This window comes from Meles meles, chromosome 17 (assembly GCF_922984935.1).
Source record: "Meles meles chromosome 17, mMelMel3.1 paternal haplotype, whole genome shotgun sequence".
Classification (NCBI taxonomy): Eukaryota; Metazoa; Chordata; class Mammalia; order Carnivora; family Mustelidae; genus Meles; species Meles meles.
This window is the reverse complement of record NC_060082.1, coordinates 12,289,384-12,316,555: the sequence shown is the minus strand read 5'-3', so window position 1 is coordinate 12,316,555 and position 27,172 is coordinate 12,289,384.

Sequence of the window (27,172 nt, the reverse complement as noted above, 5' to 3'; positions counted from 1 at the left end):
TTGAGTTTCTTTGTCATGACATGTCAATATATTTTTGAAGTCAATGGAGAATTTGGTCCTTTAAGCAAAGTACACATTGAATTTAGAATGAATCTTAAACAATATAGCTTTTTCCCTGTGGTGACAATTTTTATAGAAAAACACATCTGCATCCTCCATTTTCTCTCATTTCTCTTAGTTTTAAATGCTAGGTTATGAGCTTTAATCTATGGGCAAGAACCCAGATAGAGGATGGTGAGTGACCCAAGACATCCCAGGATAGATGGGCTCTGAGGACCAGGAGTGTGGAAGGTTCCGAGAAATTCATCTTCTTTCTAGGATGGTGATGAAGGTAGAGGAAGTCAAGGTAAAGAGCTTAGAGCACACGATCTGGGAGGGTCCCAACTCTACCTTTACTGTGACGAAAACCGAACCATGTGCTGTTGCCCCTTGGCTACAATTTCCCCCATAAATCAGCAGAACACGCTCAACTCTGACAGAAATGTCTCTAACTAGCAAAACATAGACTCACTTCTTCCCCTTTAGTCAAGGGAAGAGAGATATGTTTGTTTGGAATTTTCATAATTCAGCCAAGACATGAACTTCAACATCCTACTGTAAGTAAAGCAGACAGAGTAGTCGATATTTGCATTCTCCCGTTCAGCAAAAATAAATGAGAATAGTCTTCCCTTTGTTTCTAGTAACCTCTGAAGCCACCCCTGTGAGCAGAGGAGGCCTTTAACCCTATAGGCCCAGATATTCTCTACTGCCTGCTCACAGGAGGCCTCCAGGAAATCCCGAGCTTCCCTCAGCTGACCCGACTGATCCAACCCAGTGTCTCAAGGGGAAGGAGTCACAGAAACAGCGAGTTGTGTCAAGAAAGCGGGGAACCTGGGTGGCTCAATCATTAAGAGTCTGCCTTCAGCTCAGGTCATGATCCCAGCATCCTGGGATGGAGCCCTGCATGGGGCTCCCTGCTCAGCAGGGAACCTGCTTCTCCCTCTCCCCCTCTCCCTACCTGTGTTCCCTCTCTCACTGTGTCTCTCTGTCAAATAAATAATAAATAAAATCTTCAAGAGAAAAAAAAAAAAGTCACGGCGTGTAGACTGTGTTCCTCCAATTGCCAGCAAATAGGAGAGAAAAGCTTGGCCGCATAAAATGGCCCTCTTCGAATAGGCTCAGTGATCACACAGGCTTTTGAGTAGAGGCTGTTTATAGGCTGCTCTTTGAGAATATTGGAGAGCCATCAAACAAAAGGAAAAGCACAAGAGTTGTTCTATTTATCTGTCCCTTCTACCTGAGGATCCCAGGCTGTCTCCTCCTTCCCCAGAGAACTGCTCTCAGGAAACACCTTGAAGCTGAGTAAACTGACTGCCAGACTCTCTCTCTCTCCTGGGGAACGCCAATTCAGCAACTTTTATCGGGCTGTTATCACACTGGGGTCTTGCACCTAAGGTCAGTGAGTTGGTCTGTTCTTACTCCCAGTATTTGCTTTGGCAAACCTTGGTTGTGAGGGTAATTTAGAGGCACGTAATCACAATGAAAGCTGTGTGTTTGTGTGTGTGTGTGTGTGTGTGTGTGTGTGTGTGTGTGTGTGTCAAGCAAAGCAGAATTCACTCTTTGCAAAGATCATAGTGATATTCCTGAAGGCAGGACCTAGGACTCACGGATATCCTTGTAACCCTCGCACACCACCACCGTCTCCAAGGCTCAGCACGGCATTTCTCACACATGTGGTCCTCAGTCAATGTGAGTGAGGTGTGAATAACCGAGTCCATATTTATAATTAAAAGAAAGGACTCGTTTTCTGTTTCCATTTTGTTTGTTTCACAAACAGATGAAACTGCGGAGTAAACCACGTTTTGTTAGAAATCCGTGTCCATAGTCGGAGAGGAAGGGGCAGGGCTGAGTTGCAGTAGTGTCCACAAGTCTAGGACGGCCAGGAGGAAGCATCAGGAACTGCTGCCGAGTGAGGAGGAAGAAGATGAGCTCAAGATATGGGGAGGACAGACAACACGTTGACTTTGGCATCAAACCAACCTAGAGCTGAATTCTGACTCCACTTGTTCTTCGGGCAGGGTAATCTCTCTGAGCCTGACTTTGTACATGGGTTAAATGGGGAGTCGTGATGTCTAATTTTCAGAGAGGTTGTGAGGATCCAGTGAGCAAACCTAGAAAAGCCTGTGATATATTCCCTGACTAGCAAATCTTTGGAAAGTTTGGATTCTTTCATGATGGAAAGCCTGTGAGAGGGACAGAGTGAGGCATGAAAATATAAAGGTACATTTGCTTTAAAACTGTGTTGAAATTAAAAAGGAGCATATTTAGTTTTGACCAAAAATATTCAGTTTGGGCTACTTTCTACATCCAGTCCCAGAATTCAAAGATGTCCTCCAGTCTTCAGTCTTGGCCATCTGGTGATACACTCCCTTTCCTTCCCTCCAGCACCCAGGAGCCTACCACCCAGGAGACAAATCTTCTGCGGCCACACCCCATACAGTGCCCCAGAGATTAAATTCAGTGTGTTCTGTGCATGTTGGCTCACTTCAAGCTGACCTTCCAGAGTTTTCCAGAGTTTTTAGATTGCTTTGTCTTTCACACCATCACCCCCTTTCTTCTCCAGCCTCATGAAGAGGTGTGGCCCACAGAGCCTTGGGACAGAAGGGAAGGATCAGGGTCCTAAGGCATGGTGTCCTTTACTTCCTCCGGCCTCCAAGGAGTTTGTCCTCTGTGCAAGTGCCAGAAGGCCTAGTGGGCACAAGGCCACAGTGGGCAACTCATAGTCATGGTCTTCATTTGGAGAATCCAGCCCTGCTCCCAGAAGCCAGGACCACCTTCCTTTCATGATCCCATCTCAGCTCCATGCTCCACTTGCACGACAGAACTCCTGGAGGTCCAGAGGGGGCTTCTACTCAGCTCCAGCCTGGGCCACCGGCCCTGCAGGTATGCTACAGATCCATCTTGCACCTGCCGCACTGACGCCCTCTAGCCAAATCCCCAACACCCCTGGGCACCCCTGGGTCCTATCCTTACCCTACATAGACCAAGGGAAGCTCGGGAAAGCTAAGGCTAGGGACGTTCCTCTGCCGCTCACTACAGTGATACTGAGCTGATAGGACCCTTCAAGGTTGGAAGCCAGAGCAACCCGTGAGACTCCTCTTTCTCCGACAGTGAGGAAAACACCCTTAGGTCACTGGCATTCTCTTCAATTTATCTAACACACCAAGGGTGAATAAAACCCCACGTATCTATCCACTTCCCTCACTCTCTCCCCTTCCCCCCTTCCATAATCCTCTGATCTTTGATGTCACCATTATCATAGCAAGACCAATGGCCATGCTGGGTCTTGTCTCTTCCTTATACTCTGCAGTAACTCTGGGAGCCTGGCCAGTCATAATTTTAAAAGAGATATAAAAGAATTTAGAAATCTCATTTTGATACCAGAAGGTGAATATTCCTTCTCCCCCAGACAGAAAGAAGCCCCAGGCCAATCAGGGAGGACAAGAATCCTGAACCACAAAGAAGGAAAGTACATAAATATATTCCAAGCTATGCTTCTGTCTTTTGTGTAGGGACAATGTGAGAAGAAGGAGTACATACAAAGGTAAATAAGGGATGTTTCTTGTGAAGATTCCGATCACCAGCTACGATTCCAGTCACCAATATCAACACTGTGGGGAGGGAGCTTGCCACCACCAATAAGCAACACCAGCAGCGTGTCCTATCTAACTCCATTCTGATACTATCTTAGTGTCCAATCCCACAGGTTAATGCTTCAGTGACTCCCTCCTTGGGTTCAATTAATCTCCTAAAGCAGCTCACAGAACTCAGAGAAACATTTTACTCACTAGGTTACCAGTTTATTATAGAAGGATCTAACCCAGGAACAGCCAGTTGGAAGAGACGCATAGGAAAATGGTGCCGAGTTTCCACACGCTCAGAATATGTCACTCTCCCCGCCCCTCCACATGCTCACCAACCAGGAAGCGCTCCAACCCGGTCCTTTCAGGTTTTGTGGAGACTTCGTCACATAGGCACAATTGATTCAAGCATTGCCAGTTGGTGACTGAAGCTAATCTCCAGCCCCTCTCCCCTCCCTGATCAAGGGAATGGGACTGAAAGTTCCAGCCCTCTAATCACACAGTTGGCTTCCCTGGCCACCAGCCCCCAAGCTTAGGTGCGAGCCAGAAGTCACCTCATTACCATAACAAAAAACACCTGCATCTCCCTGCTTAGAAAATTCCAAGGGTTTTTAACGCTCTGTGTCAGAACTGAGGACAAAGACCAAATACATATTTCTTCTTATAAATCACAGTCTCACACTTGCCCTCAAAAGTCTCCCCATAGTCACCTGCCTGATTCACAGCTGACCTCAGATGCTTGAGCTCTGCTGAGCAAGACTCGGAGCAGCAGAGCCAGCAGACGCACGGAGCTGGAAGCAAAAGAAATGTTCACTGAAGTATGTCACTGGGGTTTGATGCTTGCTTATCACGCAGTGCTGGTGCGGCGATTGATAACTGATTCGGAAACCCATCATGGAAGGAAGAGCTGCCGTCACGCAAACCTAAACTACGTGACATTGGCTTTGGAGACTGGAGAGCAGGAAGAAGGTAGGAAAAGCAGTGGGGAACGGCCATCACAGCCTGGAAAAATGGAAATCCATGCTGTGTGGCGGAAAAACAATGGGTAAAAGTGTTGCTTACAGCGATTTGGAAAATGGAAAAAAACCTCTGGATTAGAGCAAGGGGATTCCCAGGGCAAAATGCTGCAAGTCAGGCATCATGATGCGGGTCACTCCTAAGTGTGTCGGACAAATTATTGCAAGAAAGAGATGAGCTAACGAAAAACTGGCCTGGTTGCAGGAACAATGTCAAGGAACTGTGGCGAGGTCAGAACTCACGGAGTTGCAAAATAAAGTACGGTTCTCATCTCTAGCCTCCCCAGCTTGTAAAGAGTCCCGCATGTTATTTAGTAAAACCATTGGAAGACACGCAACTGATGAATCACTAAATTCTGCCCCCCAAAGTAATAGAAATAAAATCTTTAAAAAAACTGGAAGAGTTAAGACAGTGCCTAGTAGACCCTCTCAGCCAGAAAAAATGACTTGTACGAATCTTAATGATATTGTCCCACAGATGCTTAATCCCTAAATAACAATAAATAAGCATTCAGAGACACATCTCAAAAATAATTATGACTATCGCTTTAACTGAGTGGAGGATCTTGAATCATATTCATAAGAAGGCTACAAGATTTTTAAGGGAGTTGTTGCATTGGGTAATGTGCCACAAGCCTGAATTAAAAGAGAAAGAGGTTGCTCAAAACACAAAAAAGTTCTCTGGGACCTAACATTCTTAAATCAGGTTGAAAAATTGCTTAAATGGCATATTTTCCACTCGCCTACTTAAAAATAGCAAGTAGGACAGAAAAGAAAGTATGTCTCAGAGGGCAGAACCAAGAGACATAAAGGACTGTGTTCCCTGGCGAAGCCACCCCAAATGGCAAAGGCAGGGACTAATCAAGAAACAGACCTCACTCCAAGAGAATCTGCAAACGTCTTCCCAGGGGGTTTTCAGAGCTGTCATGAGCCAGCAGCTGCTCTGTGCCTCCCCTTTCTGAATTAGAGTGTTAACTGTAATTATGTCATTGTTGAATTTGAGGTGGGGATAGGGGGAAGCAGGGGGACAACATATTTTTCTGTCCAACACATCTTTCTGAAGTCTTTCCAAAGATCTTCAGATCACAAGGAGATACATCTAAGAAAACAATAAATGGTTATAATGTAGACAATCAATGGCCCAACTCTATCTGACAGAGGGTCCAGTGAAACCATGGACTTGGCAACTGGACAAACCTTCACACTGTTCCCCTATTTATAAAGTGAAGACCATGGTGGTTGGAAGAACAAAGTCAGAGCCTCTGAAACTGAGGGACAGTAAATCAGAAGTAATATCGAGTTCCTTGGGGCATCAGAGATTATCACCACCACAGAAAACCTGAAGGATGCCAGCGCATGGAGCCTCATCGTACCCTCCTTAGATTCACCTCTGTGACCTCTAGAATAATGAGATGGACAGTGGCAGAGAAGGGTAAGCTGCCATACTCCTTCACTGGATAAGAGCCCAAAGCTGCTATGTTAACACTGTGTCTGAACAGGGACAATCAGCAGACTTTGTCACTCAGTATGTGCCCCGTAGTTTGGCGAATGCTTCGTATCAACAGTAACCTGTAATAAGGGTGGAAAGTCGTTGACCATAGCATAGAAAGAGCAAGCACACTTAGGGTAAGAGAATTCTCCGGCTCTTTGTCACAATACATTCTGCAGGAATCCTGATCATCCTGACATAGTACAGAACTTTGCCTTACTCCAGTACATGTGTAAAGTTAGGCTCACGGAACCTGGTAGCAGGAGGTGGGTACCCACCAGCACAGAGCTCTCTGTTAGAGGTTCCCCTTATACAGAGGTTCTCAAGTGTTTTTGATCTCAGAGCCCTCTCTACACTCTTAAAAAGGATTGAAGATACCAAAGAGCTTCCATGGGTTGTAGCTTTCAACTGTTACCATATTAGATATTAACATGTAAGATTTTTTTAAAACATGTAAGATAATTTTTAAAACAATTATTCATTGAGAGATAATAAACCCAATACATGTTAACATAAAAAACCATATTTTTATTAACAATAACCATGTTCTCCAAACAATAACCAAAAAAGTAAGAGGGGCATTGTTTTTGCAAGAATCTGGCTTGATAGAAAACAGTTGGATTTTCCTAGCTGCTTCTGCATTCAATATGTTGTTTGGGCTGAAGTCTGAAGTCTATGGAGCAAATCTGGCCCCACACAGATGTAGCTGGAAAAAGGAGTATGATAGATGTTTCAGATAATCATGGATATTCTTCTTTTTTAAATTTTTTTAAAAGTAAACTCAGTGCTCAACGTGGGTCTCGAACTCACCACTCCGAGATCAAGAGTCACACCTTCTATAGACAGAGCCAGCCAGCCACCCCTGAATATCTTTCTTTGATACTACACAAAGACACAATAAATGGTAATTTATTTAAAGTTAGTTGCAATATAGAACCTGAAAACACATCAGTGAGCTTCTACTCTGTAACATTAAAAATCATTGTCTCACAATTTAAACGAGTTTTACTTGTGCATGATTTTATAATATCATTGATCATTTGGAAAATATGGATTCTTTGAGTTATACAGATACTTCAAATATTGACACGCTTTGTTATGCAACATCAATGAATTGAATTCATTAATATTACCACCACTCTAATCAGGAAAATATTGCAGTATTGGGAAATTTTCGCCCCTGGGTAAAATGATCTTAAACTGAGCTCATTTTGATATCTCACTAAGAAACCCGAACTATCATGGGGTCCATGATTCTCTATATCAAACAGAGGCATTCTTTAGTCCAGATATTACATTGCAAAGTTTCTTCTTTTTCCCATGGTAATGGTATTTAAAATGGTGGCCAGTTTCCAAGGCTAAATCACAAGAATTTGCTTACTTAAACATAAGCCAAAAAAGAGGTGGGGAGGGAGGTGTGGGGAGGGATTTGCAATAAAAAGAATACACAATTGTTATTATGATACTAGCATCTAAGTGTATTGAGGAAGATAAATTCAATCCATAAATACTGTCTATTCATTTTAAGTGTCAAGGTTGAATAACAAAGAGTTTAATTATAGAAAAGGAAGACAAATGGGGGCTTTTCTGACCCTCTGGACACTTGCAACCAATCACAGGGGAAATGAAAGTCCTTTCCTATGCATGTGAACTCTAGGAGTCTGACTGCTTTTCCTAGGTAGAGGTGTTGCCTAATAGAGATGTTGAACTGACACAATTTTAATGATACCTCTGATCGTGCAACGTTATTTATGACTCTCTTTCTGTGGCAGCATATACTCTTTAAACCAAATTGTTCTCTTCATTTTAAAACACTAATTTGAAAGTCTTGTTAAATAAAGTACGGAGATTTTTAGCCGAGTTCCTATCCAGTTACAGTACCGATGATTCATGCTTAGAAGGTCAAAATTAATTAAACCCGTATTTAAAGTGTATGTATCCCCAAAGAACCCTTTGAAACACACAAGTGTTTCCAGTGAAAAGAATATTGAGAGAAGCAATATCTATTATCGGCTAGTATCTAACGTGTTGTAATGCTTTTTCTAAAAACAACAGGAAGTCGTTTCCTAATATAATGTTAAATGACTCCTTTGCTCTGACTCCTGTGGAAATAGAAAATAAGGAATGCGCCCGGCTGCCAACATTGCTGTTAACTAAGCCTGTGTCAACTACCAGACTGGTTTATTATTTATAGCTAGATTTCTTTCACAATGAGTTCGAGGCAGATTTTAAGTGAACTTATTAGAACCTGACCCTCGAGGTTATATTCCCAATGAACGGAATGACAGCAATGTCCCAGGCACACTGAAATGAAAGTCTAAATTAGGTAGAAATCTGTTTTCGAATGTGAAAGCCAAGACCTCAGTGAATTTAAACTCTTGCTTTTGACCAAGATTATCTTCTATCTAGCCTGTCTAGCCTGTCTTCTTGCCCAGCTATAGTTAAACGTTTTCTGCTTTCCTTATTTTGTCAAAAGCAGGAAATTCTGATCTATGGAAAACACAAACTCCATCAAAACCTACTATGCATTCAACTCAAACAGGACCACGTCTGGTTCCTACAGGCAGCTGAACGTAACTCCTCTATTCTTCCCTACCATAAACTTCCAAAGGGCTCATGGTGCTACATTTCAGAAGTCTCTGATGCTGACCTTTGAAGGCTGACATCTGGTCACATTTCAGACATGGGAGCATTGAGCTTGGATACCCAAGGCACCCACCTTCTCGGGGAAGTTAATATTAAACCTTATGCTCTTCTCTAATCTGGTTACATCTATTTTATCCTACCAGAAAAAGCCAGGGTCTTAGACGTTAAGAATAATGACTACTGAAAACTTGGCCACACAAAGCAAAAGATCATTCCAAGACCTTAGATAACATCGCATGCGGCAGGTTCTTTATTTTTTTATTAGTGTAGCACAAATGTCTTATGACTTTATTATTTTATGATCCTCTGAACCCAAGGACCTCCTCCTCCCTTGTTGCATGAACCCATTAAACCCTTCCAACATCGCTGAACTGGTGGCAAGTTTTCGGTTCGATTTGCTCACACTGTTCTTCTGGTAGACAGGGTGAAACTGCTTATTCACCGCGGTCATCGAGTTCAATGGGAAGGTGGAGTGGATAGCAACTTGGTAGTGTGATAGCTAGAATTCTAGAAATGGCAGGCACCAAACAAAGGCCACTCCCTACTGAGTTGTTCAGGACCGGCTGAGGCGAACAAGGGGGGCGGAGGGGAACCCCGGGGGGGGGGGGAGCTGGAGAATGCAGAACTTAAGCCAAAAACTTAGTAATCAAGATAAATCATATTTTCATGAAATATTCTTTAAAACAGCTATAAATGCAAAAATTCCATGATGAGCAAATTGTCAAAATTTTAAATACAGACAGAAGGGGACCCCATACTTGACTAATTTGGCTTCAGTCACCTCACCCTAATCTTGGCCCTTCCGTACTCATTCAGCGATCCCTGAAATTCCACACTTCAGAAACCCCCTTTTTTATGGCACTGTCTGCCATTAAAATGCAAATCTCCCAAAGGGAGCAGCATAATCAATCTCAGCAAATTATATCCCCATGTCATCTACAAAATGCCAAATTTGGGGAGGCTGGAAAGAGCACAGGAGGTTACTGGCCCTGGGTCTTCAGAGGACAGCAAGTGAGACCCAGCAAGTTAAAGCCATTTCTGTCACTGACAGTCCGAGACTACAGTCACGGACTTCTTATTGCAACAAGACTTAGACATCTTTTGCTGTATATTCTATACTCTGGACATAAGGGGGCGCTACCAGGCCAGTGTTGAAAGCTCAGAGTTAATTTCTGCTTATAACTTCTAAAACGCACTAGAATCTGTTGCAGCCGTGAGGAGAAAAGCACAGAACTGTTCTCAACAGGTGCACTCAGCAATTACAGACTCTTTGCAACTGCTGTGAATTTATCCAACTACAGAGGATTTGTAAAAACTCATCCAATTCAAGAAGACCTATGGAAACTTCTTTGGGCCACAGGGTGAGTAATACACAAACACAGAATAAAAACATATAGTAAGAACAGTAAAAATAAGGCTATCAGATTTTTCCTTCCTAGCCATCAGTTGCAAACAATATGATTTTTAAGACTGGTTGCAGTATCTTATATGAATCTGAACTCCCTTAAAATTTTAAAGATGCTTATTTTCAGTTAGCTCCTCGATAGGTTACTTTCTCAAGCAATGGTGTTAAACAGTATCGTGGGCCTTCAATGCCAAAAAAGTGTGAAACAAATAAGAATTGACTCAAAACATCTTTGTGGCTTCAGTGGGATTCCTTTTCTACCTCTAAATACATATTCTCTCTCCTCTAAACAAAAACGAAGGGTTTATTTTGTTTTTAACTAAATCCAGTAAAACAAATTACATACTAAAATATCAAATAGTCTCTTCATTGCATCTGTGGGCATTTTTCTCCTTTTCAAAGTGTCTAGAGATGAAAGAACATGGTGTTCATTTCTCAACCTTTCCTGTTTTCACTGTTCCTGGTCCTGCAAAAAATATGCAAATGTATAAAGAATATGTAAAATACATATCTGAAACTAAAAGCTAATTTTAAGGTTTGATGCTTAAATGAGGAGAGTCATTTTCCTGGAAGAGAGAAAAATGGTTGCATCAATGCCAGAAAACTCAAGACTATCCCTAAAGTAAGTGAAATGAGCAAAATCAGGTTGTGCCAATAGGAATACAACCAATGGCAATAAATCAAGGAAGCAGAGAGCTCAGCCGATCAGTTATAATCTAACAAAACTAAACTTTGAGACACAATGTGATTTGTGTATAATACTAGTTTTAATAGCAGAAAGTTGCGGAATAATATAGAGCAAAATATGGTTGTCAAGTCAGAGGGAAAGAGGCAAGAATGATCCGTGTCATTGCATGTCTATATTACATGTCCATATTTTATCATTAGGTTTAAGGAAATTAGAGACAAAATATGTGTATGCTATACACATTTTTCACAATATGGATTGGGTAACATGCAGAGGATGTTTCAAGTTGATGAAGATGAAAACAGGTATTTAACAAATATTAGTAACTGTAATGCACTAGGAAGTAAACTTTTAAAATTGCAGGTTAGCAAACCTCGAGAAAATAATTTCTTAGAAAATAATTAAATAGAGGTGGGGGGAATCATTACTAAATTTAAAATTTGAGAAGATCTTGGATAATTTTCATGTTGATCTTGAAATCACCTCTTCTTTCTTTATTCTAGAAACTTACCTGGTTTTATATTGCTGCATACAAAACCTATCCATGTCAAAAAGTTACTAAGATAATTGCTCATCAGTGATTTCAAATGTTTTCTTTCTTTGTTTTTATGCTATGCATTGATAAACATGAATTTATCAATTTTGGACAAATTTCAGCTCTATTTAGACTTGCATAAAACACAGTCTGTTTCTTTGAGAGTCAACCTTGGAAGTCCTGATTTTGCTTGGATCAATCTCTTGACAAACCTATAAAATAGAAAGCATGTACTTGGCTCACACAGAACTGAATCCCAGGCTAGGTTTTGGAGTTCTACAGTCCCTCTGTGAGCAATTTAATTAAAGGATAAGCTCTTCAAAATTGTCTTCGAAGCCACTTTTTTCCCCAGAAATTTTTCTCTGTATCTTAAGGAACTACAATGTTCTAAGTGTCATCAATAAAATAAAAATATTTTATTTGCTAAAGGCTAATGTTTGAAAATTTAGCATTAGATATTAAAGAGTCTTTTTTTTCTTTACAATTTGAAGAGCATTAATTCATTTTGAGTGGATGAATTAATACACTAAGGTATCATGTTATGAATATGTCTTCACTAACTGTTACAAACAAAACTATAATCAGATCAGAAAGATTATTTAATAATCAAGTTATACAATAGCTTTTTAGATTCTTTTTTCAAAGAAAATCAAAGGAAAAAGATCCAAGAGATATAAATATCTCATTGCACTGTAACCAATGAGGTCAGCTGGGGAGTTGTTCAAGTTCAAAATGTCAAGCTGTTCAATCATAATCATTGTCAAGCCATTTCACTTCAACTAAGGCATTTTCAGAATAAAACCAAGTACAGCCCATTACTCAACTAAAAAACATTGAATGAAAAAGTGCAGAATATGCTAAAAACATTTTATAGGGTTCCATCCAATTTTGTACTGTGTATAAGTTCAATACTTCAGGAATAAATAGGACTGAAATAGAGAATTACCCTGAAGAGGAAATGTTGACAACTTTGTTTCCCCAAGCTTAGTACAACTGAGCATTCCTGAACTAAGGGAGAAGTGGGTCTAAAGGATTAAATATTTTTAGCTTTTAGTATAACACTTTATTCTTCCAGATGACATGAGATTTTGAGTGGGAGGTGTTAGGTTCCCAGGAAAATAAGCAGGATTTCAGGAAGGAGATACCGAGTTTTATAGTCTTCTATTTGTTTCTATTCCATGTTATACACACAGGAAAAACTATTGAACTCACAAATTCCATATCATCTTCCTGAGAGTTTGATGCCAAGTTATCATGGTACAAATATAAAAATTGATATTGAGAAAATAAATAAACATGCACAAATTAAATAATATTTAACCTGTAACCTTCCTATTGCATCCAAATCTATTATTGATTCTACAAGAGAAAATTAAATCACTGAGTAAGTACATTGTAAGTTTGGCAATCAGATGAATGTTTCATTTTAAGAACAATTCAAGTTTAAAACTTATTAATGAGTGCCTCATTTATAACTACATATTGAAAATTACCTTCTTAAAATACTTAGCTTCCAGGTAACCCTGAATAAATGTAACAAGATTCTTGTCAGCAGGAAATTTGGAAGTGAAAAGCTCATTTGCCTAATATCACTCTTCTACAAACCTTTACTACTATCGGTGATTTATTTTCCCTTAACTACTGAATCAAAATGTTTGGTTAATACTCTTGGCCACTTTGCAAATTGAAAGTATCTAAATAACATTTTACATGGATATCAATTCTCTTCCTGTGTAACCAATAACCATATATACTAAATCCACTTTCTCTAATATAATGAAATATCTGCCTTATTTATAATATGTGTTATTTGGGGATAATTCTTAATGGCATCTGCTTCTTTATCATTTTATGAGTGAATTAAATTATGTAACATTAAAAAAACATTAAATGTATCCAGGAACTAGTTAAAGAATAAAGCTGCATAGAGAGAGTCTATATTCTGAAACATTAGGAAATCAAATCACCAGGATTTCAATCTATTGTTGAAGCATTTTTGTAGTCTTTTTGGAATAAAACTAACAAAAAGTCATTTCTTGTACCTCTGATAATTCTTCATAACCATTAATCTAGCTGATCTTTGACAGAAAAAAAAAAGTACAGTGTAGCCTAATCAATAATGTAGCAAAAGGTACATGCCCCTGAACTTTGTGCCCTTTGTGTGGGTTTTTTTGGTGGGGAGAGGGGGCTGGTTTTCTCTCTGTCTGATGTCAGTTTTTTATTGCATTTATTACATGCACCGTTCTGTCTGCATCTGTAGTGTATACCGGCTGCTAAAACTCATCGATAATCATTGTCTCTCTGTGTTTAAACTATAGAAAACTAAAAGTAGTTTCCTGACATTATCTCCTAAGTCCTTTCCACCTTCTAGGAATAAAGATAATAAGATTCTTTCAGCAGCGATGATAGTGTACCAATTTTTTTTTTCAAAGCATAGATGTGACAGCTGGGTCTTGGGTTGATACTTGAGGGATAATCAGCCTTTGATTCCCCCCTGCCAAATAATATGCCAAAATAATGTTTATTGGAAAAGAATAACATGGAATGGAAGGTTCATCCATTAACTTATTCAAAAAATATGTAGTGATTATCTCTTATCTGCTAGACTAAACCAGAATTCAACGCAGGTCCTATAGGGGTGGTACAAACTTATGACAGTATCCAGGAGCAACTTTGTGAACTCAGATTAAACCTTTTCTTTCTCACCAAGGAGTCAATCTAAAAGTCTATGACAGTGACAGTCAGTTTGTCTTCAACCCTCAGAAAGTGGTCTGAGGGCTATTATAACATCTGTAGCTTCCTGCACCAAAAAGTCGGGCTCACACCCTTGCTAAGTAAACAGAGAATAGGAACAGATACATCAGGAGGAAATAAAGAGACTCCTGGGCAACCTCACACCGTCTGTATCTTTGACTGCCCCGGTTTGTAAGGTCTTCTGCCGTCTCCGTGAAACAGATCCCTGCGTCTACTCATCTCTCTCCTCTAAGGAAGTCTTCGTAGCAAAGGGAAGGGTGTCTTGCAAGTCCATAATTGTGAAGTGAAAATGCACCAACTTTAAGAGTCACAGTGCATTCCCTCTCTTCCTGAATGAAATAAAGCCTGCTTGGGAAGTGGCTGAGTACTGAGATTCTGCTTCTGCATTTCTCAGTTACCCAGGCAGCTGGAGCTTTGTCAGCCAAGTCTCTGAGAGTCCCTCAGATGCAGTCTTTTTAGCCAGGATGAGGAGAATTCTTCTGAGTCATGCTACTAACTGCTCTATACAAGCAGAGGACTGGTTAATGCTCAAGGGGCTGAGGAGAGAAACAAAGATCCTCTTTCTTCCAGAAAAGAAAAAGAGGTTTAAAAAAAAAAAAGACACCAATATGTTTATATTTAATAGTCAACAAGAATATCTCAAGAAGAATTTTTGAAGAGGAGAGGAGAAGGAAAGGAAAGGGAAGCGGGAGGGGAGAAAGGGGAGGAGAAGAGAGGAAAGAAGGAGAGGAGAGGAGAGGAGAGGAGACGAAAGAAGAAAGAGAGAAGAGAGAAGAAAAGGGGAGGGGAGGAGAGGGGAGTGGAGGGGAGGGGAAGGGGAGGGAGAAGAGAGGGGAAGGGGAGGAGAGGAGAAGAGAGGAAAGGAAAGGAAAGGAAAGGAAAGGAAAAGAAGATTATCTTCAGAAATGTAGAGCCACAGCTGCTATCTCAACAGAAACAGCAAAAGCCAGAAGAGAAAGGAAGAATATACTTAAATTCTTTAAAAAAAAAAAAAATGACTGCTGACCTAGAGTTCTGTATCTGATATAAAGAATTCTTATAAGGCAATAACAATTCAGACAGTGTGGGAATACTGCAAGGATCAATGACTAGACCAAATCACAAGGACAGAGCGATGAAACAAAACCACATGTACATCAATACTTGATCTATGTCAAAGGTGACCAGAGCAGAGCAGCAGAGTATCTGATTTCCAAAGAACAGTGCAGAATCAATTGGATAGCCATACTAGAAAATAAATGAAACTGAACCCCAGCCTCACACCATATCTGTACAGTAATTCCAGGAGAACAGTACACAGACATGTGAATTATGAAGCAGTCTTTTGAAAATCCCATGGGAGAGTCTTTGTGATCTTGAGGTGGGAAAATTTGACTTGAGCAGCAACTGTATAAAAGGGGGGAACTGATCAATTGAATAACATTAAAATTAAGAACGTCTGTTAAAAAAAAAAAAAAAAAGAACGTCTGTTTAGCAAAAGACATCACTGAAAGTGAAAAGGTAAGCCCCAAGTGGGGAAAGATGCTTTTAGCACATCGAATTAGAATAGCTGGTGTTTGTTGATTATAAAATGACCACATTTCTTTTCTCCCTTGCTCTGTTCCATTGCTTCTGCTTGCTAGCCAGCCAAAAGGAAGGGGGATGGGCTGCACACGCTATGTCTACATACATTACATTTTCAGAACAGGTCACAAGGCCACCTGGAACCACAAGGGAGAATGGGAATATAGCATTTATTCTGAGTGTCTATGTGCCCAGCTAACACTCAGGGTTCTATTGATGAGGAAAGGAAGGAGAATGGATACTGACAGGTACCTGGCAATCTCTGCCATGTTCTTGATTGGAAAGATTCTTTCTGGTGAAATTTAATTAAACAGTAACAAGTTCTAGGCAACAGACGTGAATTTCCTAAGACACTGAAGAACTTACATTCTTATTTGCTTTCCCATTTTTTTATATGTTCCTTTACCATATACAAGAGTTTTATGAACAGTATTGGGGGAAAATCTATTTTCACAACTGATAATTGGATCATTGATGTAGAAGATTAGGAACCAACTGTTACTTACATGCAAGTCTGACAAATCTTGATTTCTGGTTTGGGAAATGCCCTTCAGGGAAGGAAATTGAAGCTTAAATCATAATCTGCTTCAGCAGTCAGATTAGGTTCTTGAATTGATTTATTTCCTCTTTAGGCGCTCATTTCAAGAGCATGGAACTAGAGCTGCATATTGGGGTCTCCTGAGAGCCTTCTGGGACTTTAGAAAAATCAGATATATGACAGCAATACCGTTCAAGGAGAACTTTAGTTTCTGGGTAGCCAAAGCAAAACCTTTAACCCCAAACATGAAATTCATAGAAATTTTTCTAAGAAACAAATGAAAGGCTGCCATTCGTAAGATTATAAAACTAGCATTCAAGACAAGTTCAAACATCTAGTAAAATGTATAAAAACATATATAAAATAAAATCCAAAAAAACAAATAAATAAAATAAAATCCATGCTAAATTTCACTGTGCAATAAAAATGACCAGGGAAGTAATTCAGACCATCTACATACCTACAAGACAAACAGGAAACCTATCCATTTTAAGAATGATACTGTTTTGATTTTTAAATATATATAATTTGTGTATATATGTTAAGAGTTAATCCAGGTTATATACTTAGGAGTAGGTTGTAGTACCCAAATGCCTGGGTCTATTTCCTGCTCTCCTACTTAACACTTGTTCTTGACAAATTCCCTGTTTCTCTGGTTTTTCGTTTTCTCAACTAAAAGTAGGAGTGAAGGGGATAAGCAATGAGAACATCAATTTCATGTGATCACTTGGAGAAACCAATGACATTACTGTTCTTGTAAAGTGCTTGGAACAGTAACACTAGAGAAATATTAGCTATTGTTATATACAAAGAGAGCAGACTCGGGCCCCACCTAAGACCAAGTAAATGAGAATCTTCAACAATGAGGCCCAGACAGAGAAGTTTCCCAAGTGACTCCAATCTGAAGACTCAGTAGGCTTCGATTAACTGCCAATGAGGTTAGCCAAAAATGAGATAAAAGATTTTCAATAGGTGAAGGAAGAAATCAAATTCCCATTGTGTTCCGGGGTGGAGGGACTTAAGGCTAAGCTTGACTAAGGGATTCCCCAGGGTCTCCCAGGACAGTTTCACATGTGGGACTCCAGCCAGGATGGAGGGAGGACCTCCCGAGTTCTTTCCACTGCCTCCTTTGCCTCCTGATTCCCCAGTCACATAGTAAGTACCTGATCACAGACAATTTCTAAATTCTATGCAGGACCCCTTCTACAGAATAAGGGTTCAATAAATGTGTTTGCTGAGGGAATAGTTGAGAATGGGAATCCATAGAAAAAGTCCTTAGTTACACAGTGAGTTGACAGAAAGGAGGAAAAGGGATCGTCTGGTCCCCTCTGGTCCACCAATGTTATTTCTCCACTTTCTCCACTTTTACGTTTTTCTCCACTTTTACGTTTTGTTTTTTTTTTTTTGCTTCCCCCAAATTATATAAGTTTGCTTGAACTTTGCATTTTATTCAGGGAAGTTTCAATATGAAACTGAAGCCTGATGCTGGGGTTAAAGTGTGAAATTAGTAGGAGTTGTGACTTATGTAATTTTCTTAAGCTTTCACAACTAGAAAAATACTAGATGTTAGTACTTCTTACTATAGTGGTTTGCTCTACCTCTTCAATTACTCTTATCTACCCATATAAGCAGACCCAGCAAAAACTTGTCTTCGCTCAGGGCTTGACTCAATCAGTTCTTTTTTTTTTTTTTTAAAGATTTTATTTATTTATTTGACAGACAGAGATTTCAAGTAGGCAGAGAGGCAGGCAGAGAGAGAGAGGAGGAAGCAGGCTCCCCACCGAGCAGAGAGCCCGATGCGTGGCTCGATCCCAGGACCCTGGAATCATGACCTGAGCCGAAGGCAGAGGCTTTAACCCACTGAGCCACTGAGCCACCCAGGCGCCCCTCAATCAGTTCTTTTGAAAGACCTTTTCTAAGTCCACCACATAATGATCCCTGCGTTATGAATCTTTTACTTCGATCTGCAACTTAGCTGTGTTCTTGGACTCAGTCCGTAAGATTTGTTTGTTTATTTTTATCACAGTTCCTTTGATGCCCTCATGAAAGCTCTGGATTGTCCCTGCAGAAAGCTTACACATGCATGTACGTACAAGCCTTGACATATCATTTCAAGGATCCTCTGCCAACACAGGTATAGACCCCTTAAGAAGACCAGGTAAGAGTGCGTGTTCTAGCTTCCCCTAATCATTTGGAGGATCACACACCCACACACACATTAAACTAAATGTCCATCAAGGCACCTGGGTGGCTCAGTCATTTGGGTGTTTGCCTTCAGCTCGGGTCATGATCTCAGGGTCCTGGGATCAAGCCCCACATGGGGTTCCCTGCTCAGCGGGGAGGCTGCTTCTCCCTCTCCGTCTGCTGTTCCCTCCTGCTTGCGCTCTCTCTCAAATAAATAAATGAAAGCTTTAAAAAAAATTTTTTTTAAAACTTATGGTCCATGAAAAGCTTCCTGTGTATCTCTTCTAACATCTAGGTGAGCACACTCAATAGTGTTAGCAGTTTTAATTACTCCTTGTTTAATCCCCATTTTCACTAGCTTTCCCCCAAATGAATGAGATCTCATTTTGTGTTTGCAAAACAAAACAAAAATGAGCAAACGAAGTGCTTCTTCAGGAGACATCAAGGCTTAAATTGGATCAGGCAGAGCCTCCCAGTTCCCACCCCTCTTCCATTTGGAGTTAAGCTTTAGGGAGACCACAGAAAAGGCACATGGAACTTGGAAGGGGAAATTGACCTGATGTCTATTAGAAGACAAGGGATGATAGACTTGCATGTTATGGCATTGCATAGCTTTCAAAACACTTTCACATATATTATCTTAAACGATAACAGCCACCTTCACCCCAGAAGCCCCGCAGGGCAGATATCATTACCCTCCCTTTATTGATAAGAAACCCAGATCTGACGGTTTTGTGAATTACCCAGGATCTTTACAGAGCAGGGACTTGAATGTAGACTCAAGACTGGACCCAGACTCTGCTTTTCCTACAGTACAGAAAAAGAAAAGGAGAATGAAGTATTATTAAAGAAAAAAAAAGGCATATATATTCATGAGCAGAGGGTGGTCTTAAAAACCCATTTCAATGGGGCGCCTGGGTGGCTCAGTGGGTTAAAGCCTCTGCCTTCAGCTCAGGTCATGATCCCAGGGTCCTGGGATGGAGCCCGGAATTAGGCTTTCTGCTCAGCGGGAAGCCTGCTTCCCCCCACCCCTTGCCTGCTTCTCTGCCTATTTGTGATCTGTCTGTCAAATAAATTTTAAAAAAAGGAAGATAAATTATTAAAACAACAACCCATTTCAAACTGCATGAAATTTCATTTTCAGTTATGATCTCAGGGCATCTGATTATTTTCTAAATGCTTAGCAAATCAATCTTTTTCCTTAAAATGCAATTGCCCGTGTATTAGTCACAGAAGTTTAATCATTTGTGAAGAAATAAAATGGCCCTATCTTTACCAAATGCCACTGTAATCGCTTGGGTAAATAGTCTGGAGCCATTAGTATTATTCCTTATGGGATAATGAGTTCAAAGTTGTAAAATCTGGAAATCTTTGACCACAGGAATGCTGCTGTAGGCATTTCCCAATTCGAACCAGAGCTGGCCCCGCCCACAGTTACACCTTGCAGGTCCGGAATGTCGCCTAATGAAACAGGGGACAAACGGCTTCCAGACCTGGCCACCTATGGACTCTCAGAACTGGGAGGGACCTTGAGAGGTTGCCTTCATCTCCCCCTCCCGTCTCTTCTGAGGAGACACAGCGCCTTTCCTGTCAGCTTCCCGCCAGTCTGGGACCGAGCTCTCCTCCCGGCTCCCGTCACCCTGTACTTTGTGCTCTTCCCAGGGAGGAGTTTGTCACCAGTGAAATTCACACTGCCCTCTGTCTTGTGTTGTCACTGGGGGAGCAGGAAAGAGGGACTTTCCTTAAGGCACTCAGGGTCATAAAAGAGAGGCCAACACCACAGAAGATGTGTATTTTTCACAGACACCTGCCATGCATTGATAGCTGTTACTTTTTCCAATACTCTCAGTATTCACTGACCCTAGTGTTTTGCAAATCAGAGAATGGAGATTCACAGAGAGGAGATGTAATTAATACGTGTGAAAACTCACCGTATGATGGATACTTTACATTTTCTCCATCATTTTAGTGAAGGTTTAGCGATATGTCTAGGACTACATAATTGATCAATAACCTTGGTATTTGAGATTTGTCTGACCCCAAAGCCCATGTGCTTTCCATCACATGACTCCTTCCTAAACGTCAGTCATTCAAATACCACTGTCACGATTTTTGCCAACATTTTGCACCCATGTCCTCTCCATCACATGACTCCTTCCTAAACGTCAGTCATTCAAATACCACCGTCACGATTTTTGCCAACATTTTGCACCCATGTCCTCTATGCTTTCCTGAGGGGCAGTATGGTTTAGTGATTAGAACATAATCCTGAAGTCAGTGTGCCTGTGCTCTGATCTGGGCGCTTCCTCTTACTGGCTTTGTGACTTTAGGCAACTGATGTGACCTATACATGTTTCCTCCTATTTAAAGTGGAGGTGAATAGGGGTGCCTGGTGGCTCAGTGGGTTAAAGCCTCTGCCTTTGGCTCGGGCCATGATCCCAGGGTCCTGGGATCGAGCCCCACATCAGGCTCTCTGCTCAGCGGGGAGCCTGCTTCCCGCCCCCCCCCCCACACCGGCCTGCCTCTTTGCCTACTTGTGATCTCTCTCTGTCAAATAAATAAATAAATAAAATCTTTTTAAAAAATAAAGTGGGGGTGAATAATAGCACCTATGTCCTAAGGTTGTTCTGAGGATTAAGTGCATTAATATATGTTAATGGACTATAGTAAGTGCTTAAAGTTCACTAGTACTATTTCAGAATTTTCTTTAAATCAGGCTTTTGCTACTTATGCAAATATATTAAAAGGCAAGATTTTATAGCACAACTGTGAAATTACAAGTTTGCTGTGATGGTTATATTTCAATAAAATTAAAATAAACGTACAACATCAAATAGATGTTCGCTCCTTTGTCACCTGAACGCATGTCCCATAGCGAGGTCCTGCTTTAGGAATATGGCTCTACCCACCACCATCTGTCAGGTATAAAAAACAAGAAAGAAAGAAGAGAAGGAAGGAAGGAAGGGAGGGTGGGAGGAATACTCAACTATATGTAAAAGATGTATTAAATAGATTAAATATGTACATTTCTGTAAGACCCTACCCATCCACATCCCAGGGTCTTTTAAAAACCCAGGCAAAATAAGTTTAGAACTTCTAGCACCTGTTAAGAACTTAAAGGATTAGGAGTGCTTAGGTAGCTCAGTAGGTTAAAGTCTCTGCCTTCAGCTCCGGTCAGGATCCTGGGGTCCTGGGATCGAGCCCCACATCTGGCTCTCTGCTCAGCAGGGAGCCTGCTTCCTCCTCTCTCTCTCTCTCCCTCTGCCTGCCTCTCTGCCTACTTGTGATCTCTGTCAAATAAATAAATAAATAAAATCTTTAAAAAAAAAAAAAAAAGAACTTAAAGGATTAAAGGGGCACCTGTGTGGCTCAGTCCGGTAAGCAGCTGCACCAACTCAGGTCATGATCTCAGGGTCCTGGCATTGAGTCTCAAATGGGGCTCCCTGCTCAGTGGGGAGCCTGCTGGTTCTCTCTCTGCCTGCTGCGCCCCCCCCCCACTGCTTGTGCGTGCTTGCTCTCTCTCACTCTCAAATAAATAAATAAAATCTTTAAAAAAACACTGGGTGTGATGCCAAAACAATGAACACTGTTATGCTGTAAATAAACAAATAAAAAATAAATAAATAAATAAATAAGGATTTTAAAATGTTTGAAGGTTTCTAATATAATGCAAAGTTCTACTACTCCCCAGAGTCTGATTTGTTGTGAAATTTTACATAAGAGTTTTTATGATTTGAATCCATTAACATAAATTCTATGAACACTTCGATGTTGGTCAATGAGGAAATAGGGAAATTAGCATACTCTGAATCCTTTAAGAATGCTTTTCCCTTTAAGTAATAGGAAACTTACCAACAGTATCTTGAAAAGATTACAGGATTATTTTTCTCATATAAAAGGCCTAGCGACTGGCTGCTACTGACTTTGATTTGGTAGCCCAATGATATCAGGACCTGAATTTCTGTACAATTTTATGTTTTTAAATTTTATTTATTTATTTGACAGACAGAGATCACAAGTAGGAGAGAGGCAGGCAGAGACAGAGAAGGAAGCAGGCTCCCTGCTGAGCAGAGAGCCCAATGCGGGGCGCCATCCCAGAACCCTGAGATCAGGGCCCAAGCCGAAGACAGAGGCTTTAACCACTGAGCCACCCAGGTGCCCCTGTATGATTCTACTTCTGTTAGTTGTATGGCATGGGGGAAGGAAACTTGACTTTTTCTAGTCATGACAAGGCTGTCACAGTTCACTGCATCGAATCTGTGAAAAATCAAGTGAAAAAGAAGAGAGAAAGGGAAGTAACTGATTCTCTTTTTTGTCAAGAGAAACAAAAGCCTTCTCAGAACTCTCCCGTGATACCATATGGGGATCCCTAGCGGCAAGTGAGGCTGGGTGAGGAAGGCCTCAGCATTTCTGGCCTCTGTGGGGAGGCGGGCAAGAGAGAAGGGAGCTGGGAATGAGCATTGGGGAAGCCCAAGTACAGATTTTGGGAAATGATAACGATGAACCTCTCTGCTCAGCCCGAACTACTTTTCATTGAAGTAAAGGCTGCCATTTTCAAAATGTGCGTCAATGAAGTTAACGTGACAATTCTGCACTGTGTTTATTCTTTTGTACCCATGCCTATCTTCTGCACTGTTTCGATTTGTTATCGTTATTTTGATGTCATGAATCACTCATAAAACTGTATACTCTGCCCAAACATTGCGGCTGGATTTCTAAAACCTCTCGGAAGAATTTCCCGTTGAAAAAACTTAAAACCTAGGACTCCTGGGTGGCTCAGTCGGTTAGGTGTCTGCCTTTGGCTCCAGTGGTGACCTCAGGGTCCTGGGATCCAGCCCCATGTCGGGCTCCCTGAGTAGTGGGGTGCCTGCTTCTCCCTTTGCCCCTCCTCTCGCTGGCTCTCTTTCTCTCTGTCAAATAAATAAGTAAATAAGAAAAAAAAAAGAAAAAGCTTAAAACCTTATTCATAAAAGTTGAAATGAGAGGCACCTGGGTAGTATGTTCAGTTAAGCATCTGACTTAGGGTTTTGGCTCAGGTCCTGATCCCAGGGTCATGAGATGGCGCCTCAGGTCAGGCTCTGCACTCAGCGGGGAGTCTGCTTGAGACCTTCTCTCCCTCTCCCTCTGCCCCTCCCCTCTGTCTGTGCTCCCTCACTCGTGCTCTCTCGCTCTCGCTCTCTCAAATAAATAAATAAATCTCTAAAAAAAAGTTGAAATGAGGGCAAAGATAAGATGGAAATCTCTAATAAACATTTATATACGCCAAAATACACCTATGAAGAAAATACCCTTCCCCCAGCTGCCTCTTCTCCTTCCAGGTTGTGATATCTCAAGCCCAACAAGCTGGAGAGATTTCAAGTCGCTAAAGCCATAAAGAAAGGAATTAGTGGAGACACATGTGTTCAGGTCGTGTTGTATCGGGGAGACGGGCTTGGGTACCCTGGGCCAGGTCTTCAGAGGAAGTCATGTCCTCTGCCATATTCAAGCCAACAAGCTGTAATTACATGCCCATTGTGTGTCCAGCCCTGCGCCAAAGGCTGAGTGCCTACTGAAGCAGGAAATCGTCTGCGGGTGGTGAAGCTGGACTGAGTGAATTATTTAAACTCTCTGAGCTTTATTTTCCTCGCGGCTAGAAGAGCGAAGTGACTTTGCAGGAGTTTTATGAGGATCACACGAGATCATGTATACAAGTCAAGTACCTGACACTTAGAAGTGTGAGTCAGTGTCGTTGTTACCAAGATGCAATCCAAGTTCTCAAGGAACATACTGTTTGTTGGAAGAGGTGAGACACAGGATCAAATCTTAGTAACAATGAGCACTACTGGGATTCAGAACTGAGCAAATTATGTGCAAAAAGAATACCATTTTACATAACTTTTTTCTGATATTATGTAAGTACCATATACTCATTATAAAAATTATGGGGCAGGTGCCAAAAGCAGAAAGATTTTAATGACATTAATTCTAAATTCACCCATATATGCGATGCCCATAAAGCAGTTGAGTAATGCCAATGGAATTTAAGTTAAAGTCCGTATGATTTTCTAAAGGATGTAAAATTTCTTAAAAGGAGAATAGGTATTGAAGTTGATACAGTCATGATGGAATACTATATAGCAATCGATAAAAATAGAGTAGATCTTTACATCCTGATTTGGAAAGACAGTTTGGATATATCACTAATTTTAAAAAACGAGTAGAAGAACAAAACATACAGTGTGAAGACATTGTATTAAGCATGCTTTCCTTGGAGGTTTGAAATGATCTCAAATCCTTTACATGTGTCTGTCTTTTTTGTTTTCACTTCATTACAATTTAGTAATTTTTTTTAATGTTCTAAAGCCAAAAGAGTAAGTTCAGTCTTCGCAATGGAGAACTCTTGGCCCTCAGTTTTGGAGGGAGGGGGTAGAAGCCGGCTGTAGTCAAAGTTAACACCAAATGGGGCCCCTCATCAGTATCCTTTCGAAAAACACATACTGAGGTCCGATAAGGTAGCAACTGTACACAATGGCTAAAATAGATCTTAGAATCCTATAGTATGTGTCTCAGTTCATCTGCAAAATCAGACAGATCTCTGAGACTAATTGAATTGAATTGAAACTGTTTTTAATCAAAGCTGGCTCTCTAGGAAGAGCACAATGTATGCACCACTGTTTTAAACCAATCGGTGTGAGTGTGTGTCTCTGTGTTTGTATGATTAAACCCATCATCAAAAATCTAAATTCACGAGTGCTGACGTACCCATGCAGAGGAGCTAAATAGTATGTAGATGTGATCTAATTATTAGAAAAATCTAATTCCATAAACTCTGTATTACCCCTCAAAAAAAAAAAAGGAAAAGAAAAGAAAAAAAAAGGGAAGTGAGGAAAGAGGAGAATGAGAGACATCAAGAACCCCCAAGTAGCAAAGGACACTATCTTATCAAATGAGCAACGGGTCTCAAAACTTCTGTTTCAGCTGTGATGCCCTTCGGGGATGTGGGTGGGGCAGCCCGGGCCCCAGGCACTGTCCAGAGGAGATAGGAGATCTGCTCCCCCAAACCCAGGTGACTCGGAGAAACCACAGATATCTTGCCTGTCCATTCTTTGCATGAGAGTCTTGAGCGGGAGTTGTAATCTGTACAATGGAGCTTCATGGGAATGGCGGTGTCAAAGGCAGAAAATTCTTGCTTGATAAGCTAGCTGCAGGGTGAGGGGGAAATCACATTTCACCATTTACATTCATTCATTCATTCACTCCATCATTCATTCATTCAACATACATCTATTGACAGTTGACAGGCAGATACCGGAGTTTTTGGATAATAATCTGGCCACTCCCAAGTTGTGTGATCACACACAGGTTACCCAAACCCTTTAATCCTTCTTATAGGACACCGTCACCGCCGTGACAGTGGTGGTGACCGCAGTGGCACAAGAGTATTTCCTATGAATGCTTGCAAATAACCTTAGGCATGTGCAGGTCTTCTAATCACGATATTTAAGAGGTTGTTTTTTTTTTTTAAATAGTCCTATGAGGCAAGGAAATAAAACGAGGCAAAATGAGAAAGTGCATTTGATTTGTGTCCTAAAATGAGCCAGTCGTGGAGGCAGACGGATTCAGAGGGACTCACCAAAAATAGCTCAATTTTAAGATCACAGACTCTGCCAGGAACTTCTATGATATCATTTCATTTTCGCAACATCCCAGCCATAGGTACCCTACCTCCTGCAGAAGATGTGAGGGTTACAGATGTTCCACGAGATGAAGGAACTTGCCCTGGATCAAACAGCTTCTAAGGAGCCTTTTAATCAGGATGTAAACGCTCACAGCCTGCTTCATTAAAATTTACAAATATACTAAGTATGGAAAATATAGGAAAGAGACAAAGACCACTTGATATCTGGAAACTGACCCTTAGAGCTCAGCCCTGGTGTTGCTGGGACTGCCTTGCGACCCACGGCTCAGTCAGGGTGTCGTGCTGTGGGACACAGCATCTCGGAAAACCAGCAGCAGATACACCACACCGGCTGTAGTGAGCAGTGAGTAATGTCCAGGTTTGCCAAATTTCTACATTATACACCAAAACGAGTATGACACTGCATGTCAACTACACTTCCATAATGAGAAAAAGAAAGGTGGGGGGGGATGGACAAGAGGTCACTCGGTGCTCTTGTCTAAGTGCTTGTCTAAGTAAGATCAAAACGAAAGAACACTCAACTAAGCACAAAAATACTAGACACCCCCGTCATCCGGCCTACCGTGAGTGACTGCGGCTTTTTTAACAATTAAAACGTGAGCCTTGCTTTCTTCCTCCCACTAGATAGGATTTGTTAAGATACCCACTCAAACAGAGAACAGACTGGTGGTTGCCGGAGACAGAGGTCTGGGGATGGACAAAACAGGTGGAAGGGGTCAAAAGGTACAAATGTCCAGTCATAAAATAAATGAGTCCTGGGGATCTAAGGTGCAGCACGGTGAGTGTAGCTAATAATACCATCATGCATATTTGAAAGTCAGTAAGAGAGTAGATCTTCTAAGTTCTCATCACAAGAAAAAAAAAAAATTGTAATTATGTGTGGTGACTGATGATAACTAAATTTGCGGTGATCATTTTGTAATATATACAAATATTGAATCTTTATGTCCACACCTGAAGCTAATATAACATTGTATCACAACTTTACTTCAATTTTTTTAATGAGAGCAGGTTTTTTTTTAAAGATTTTATTTATTTGTCAGAGAGAGACAGAGA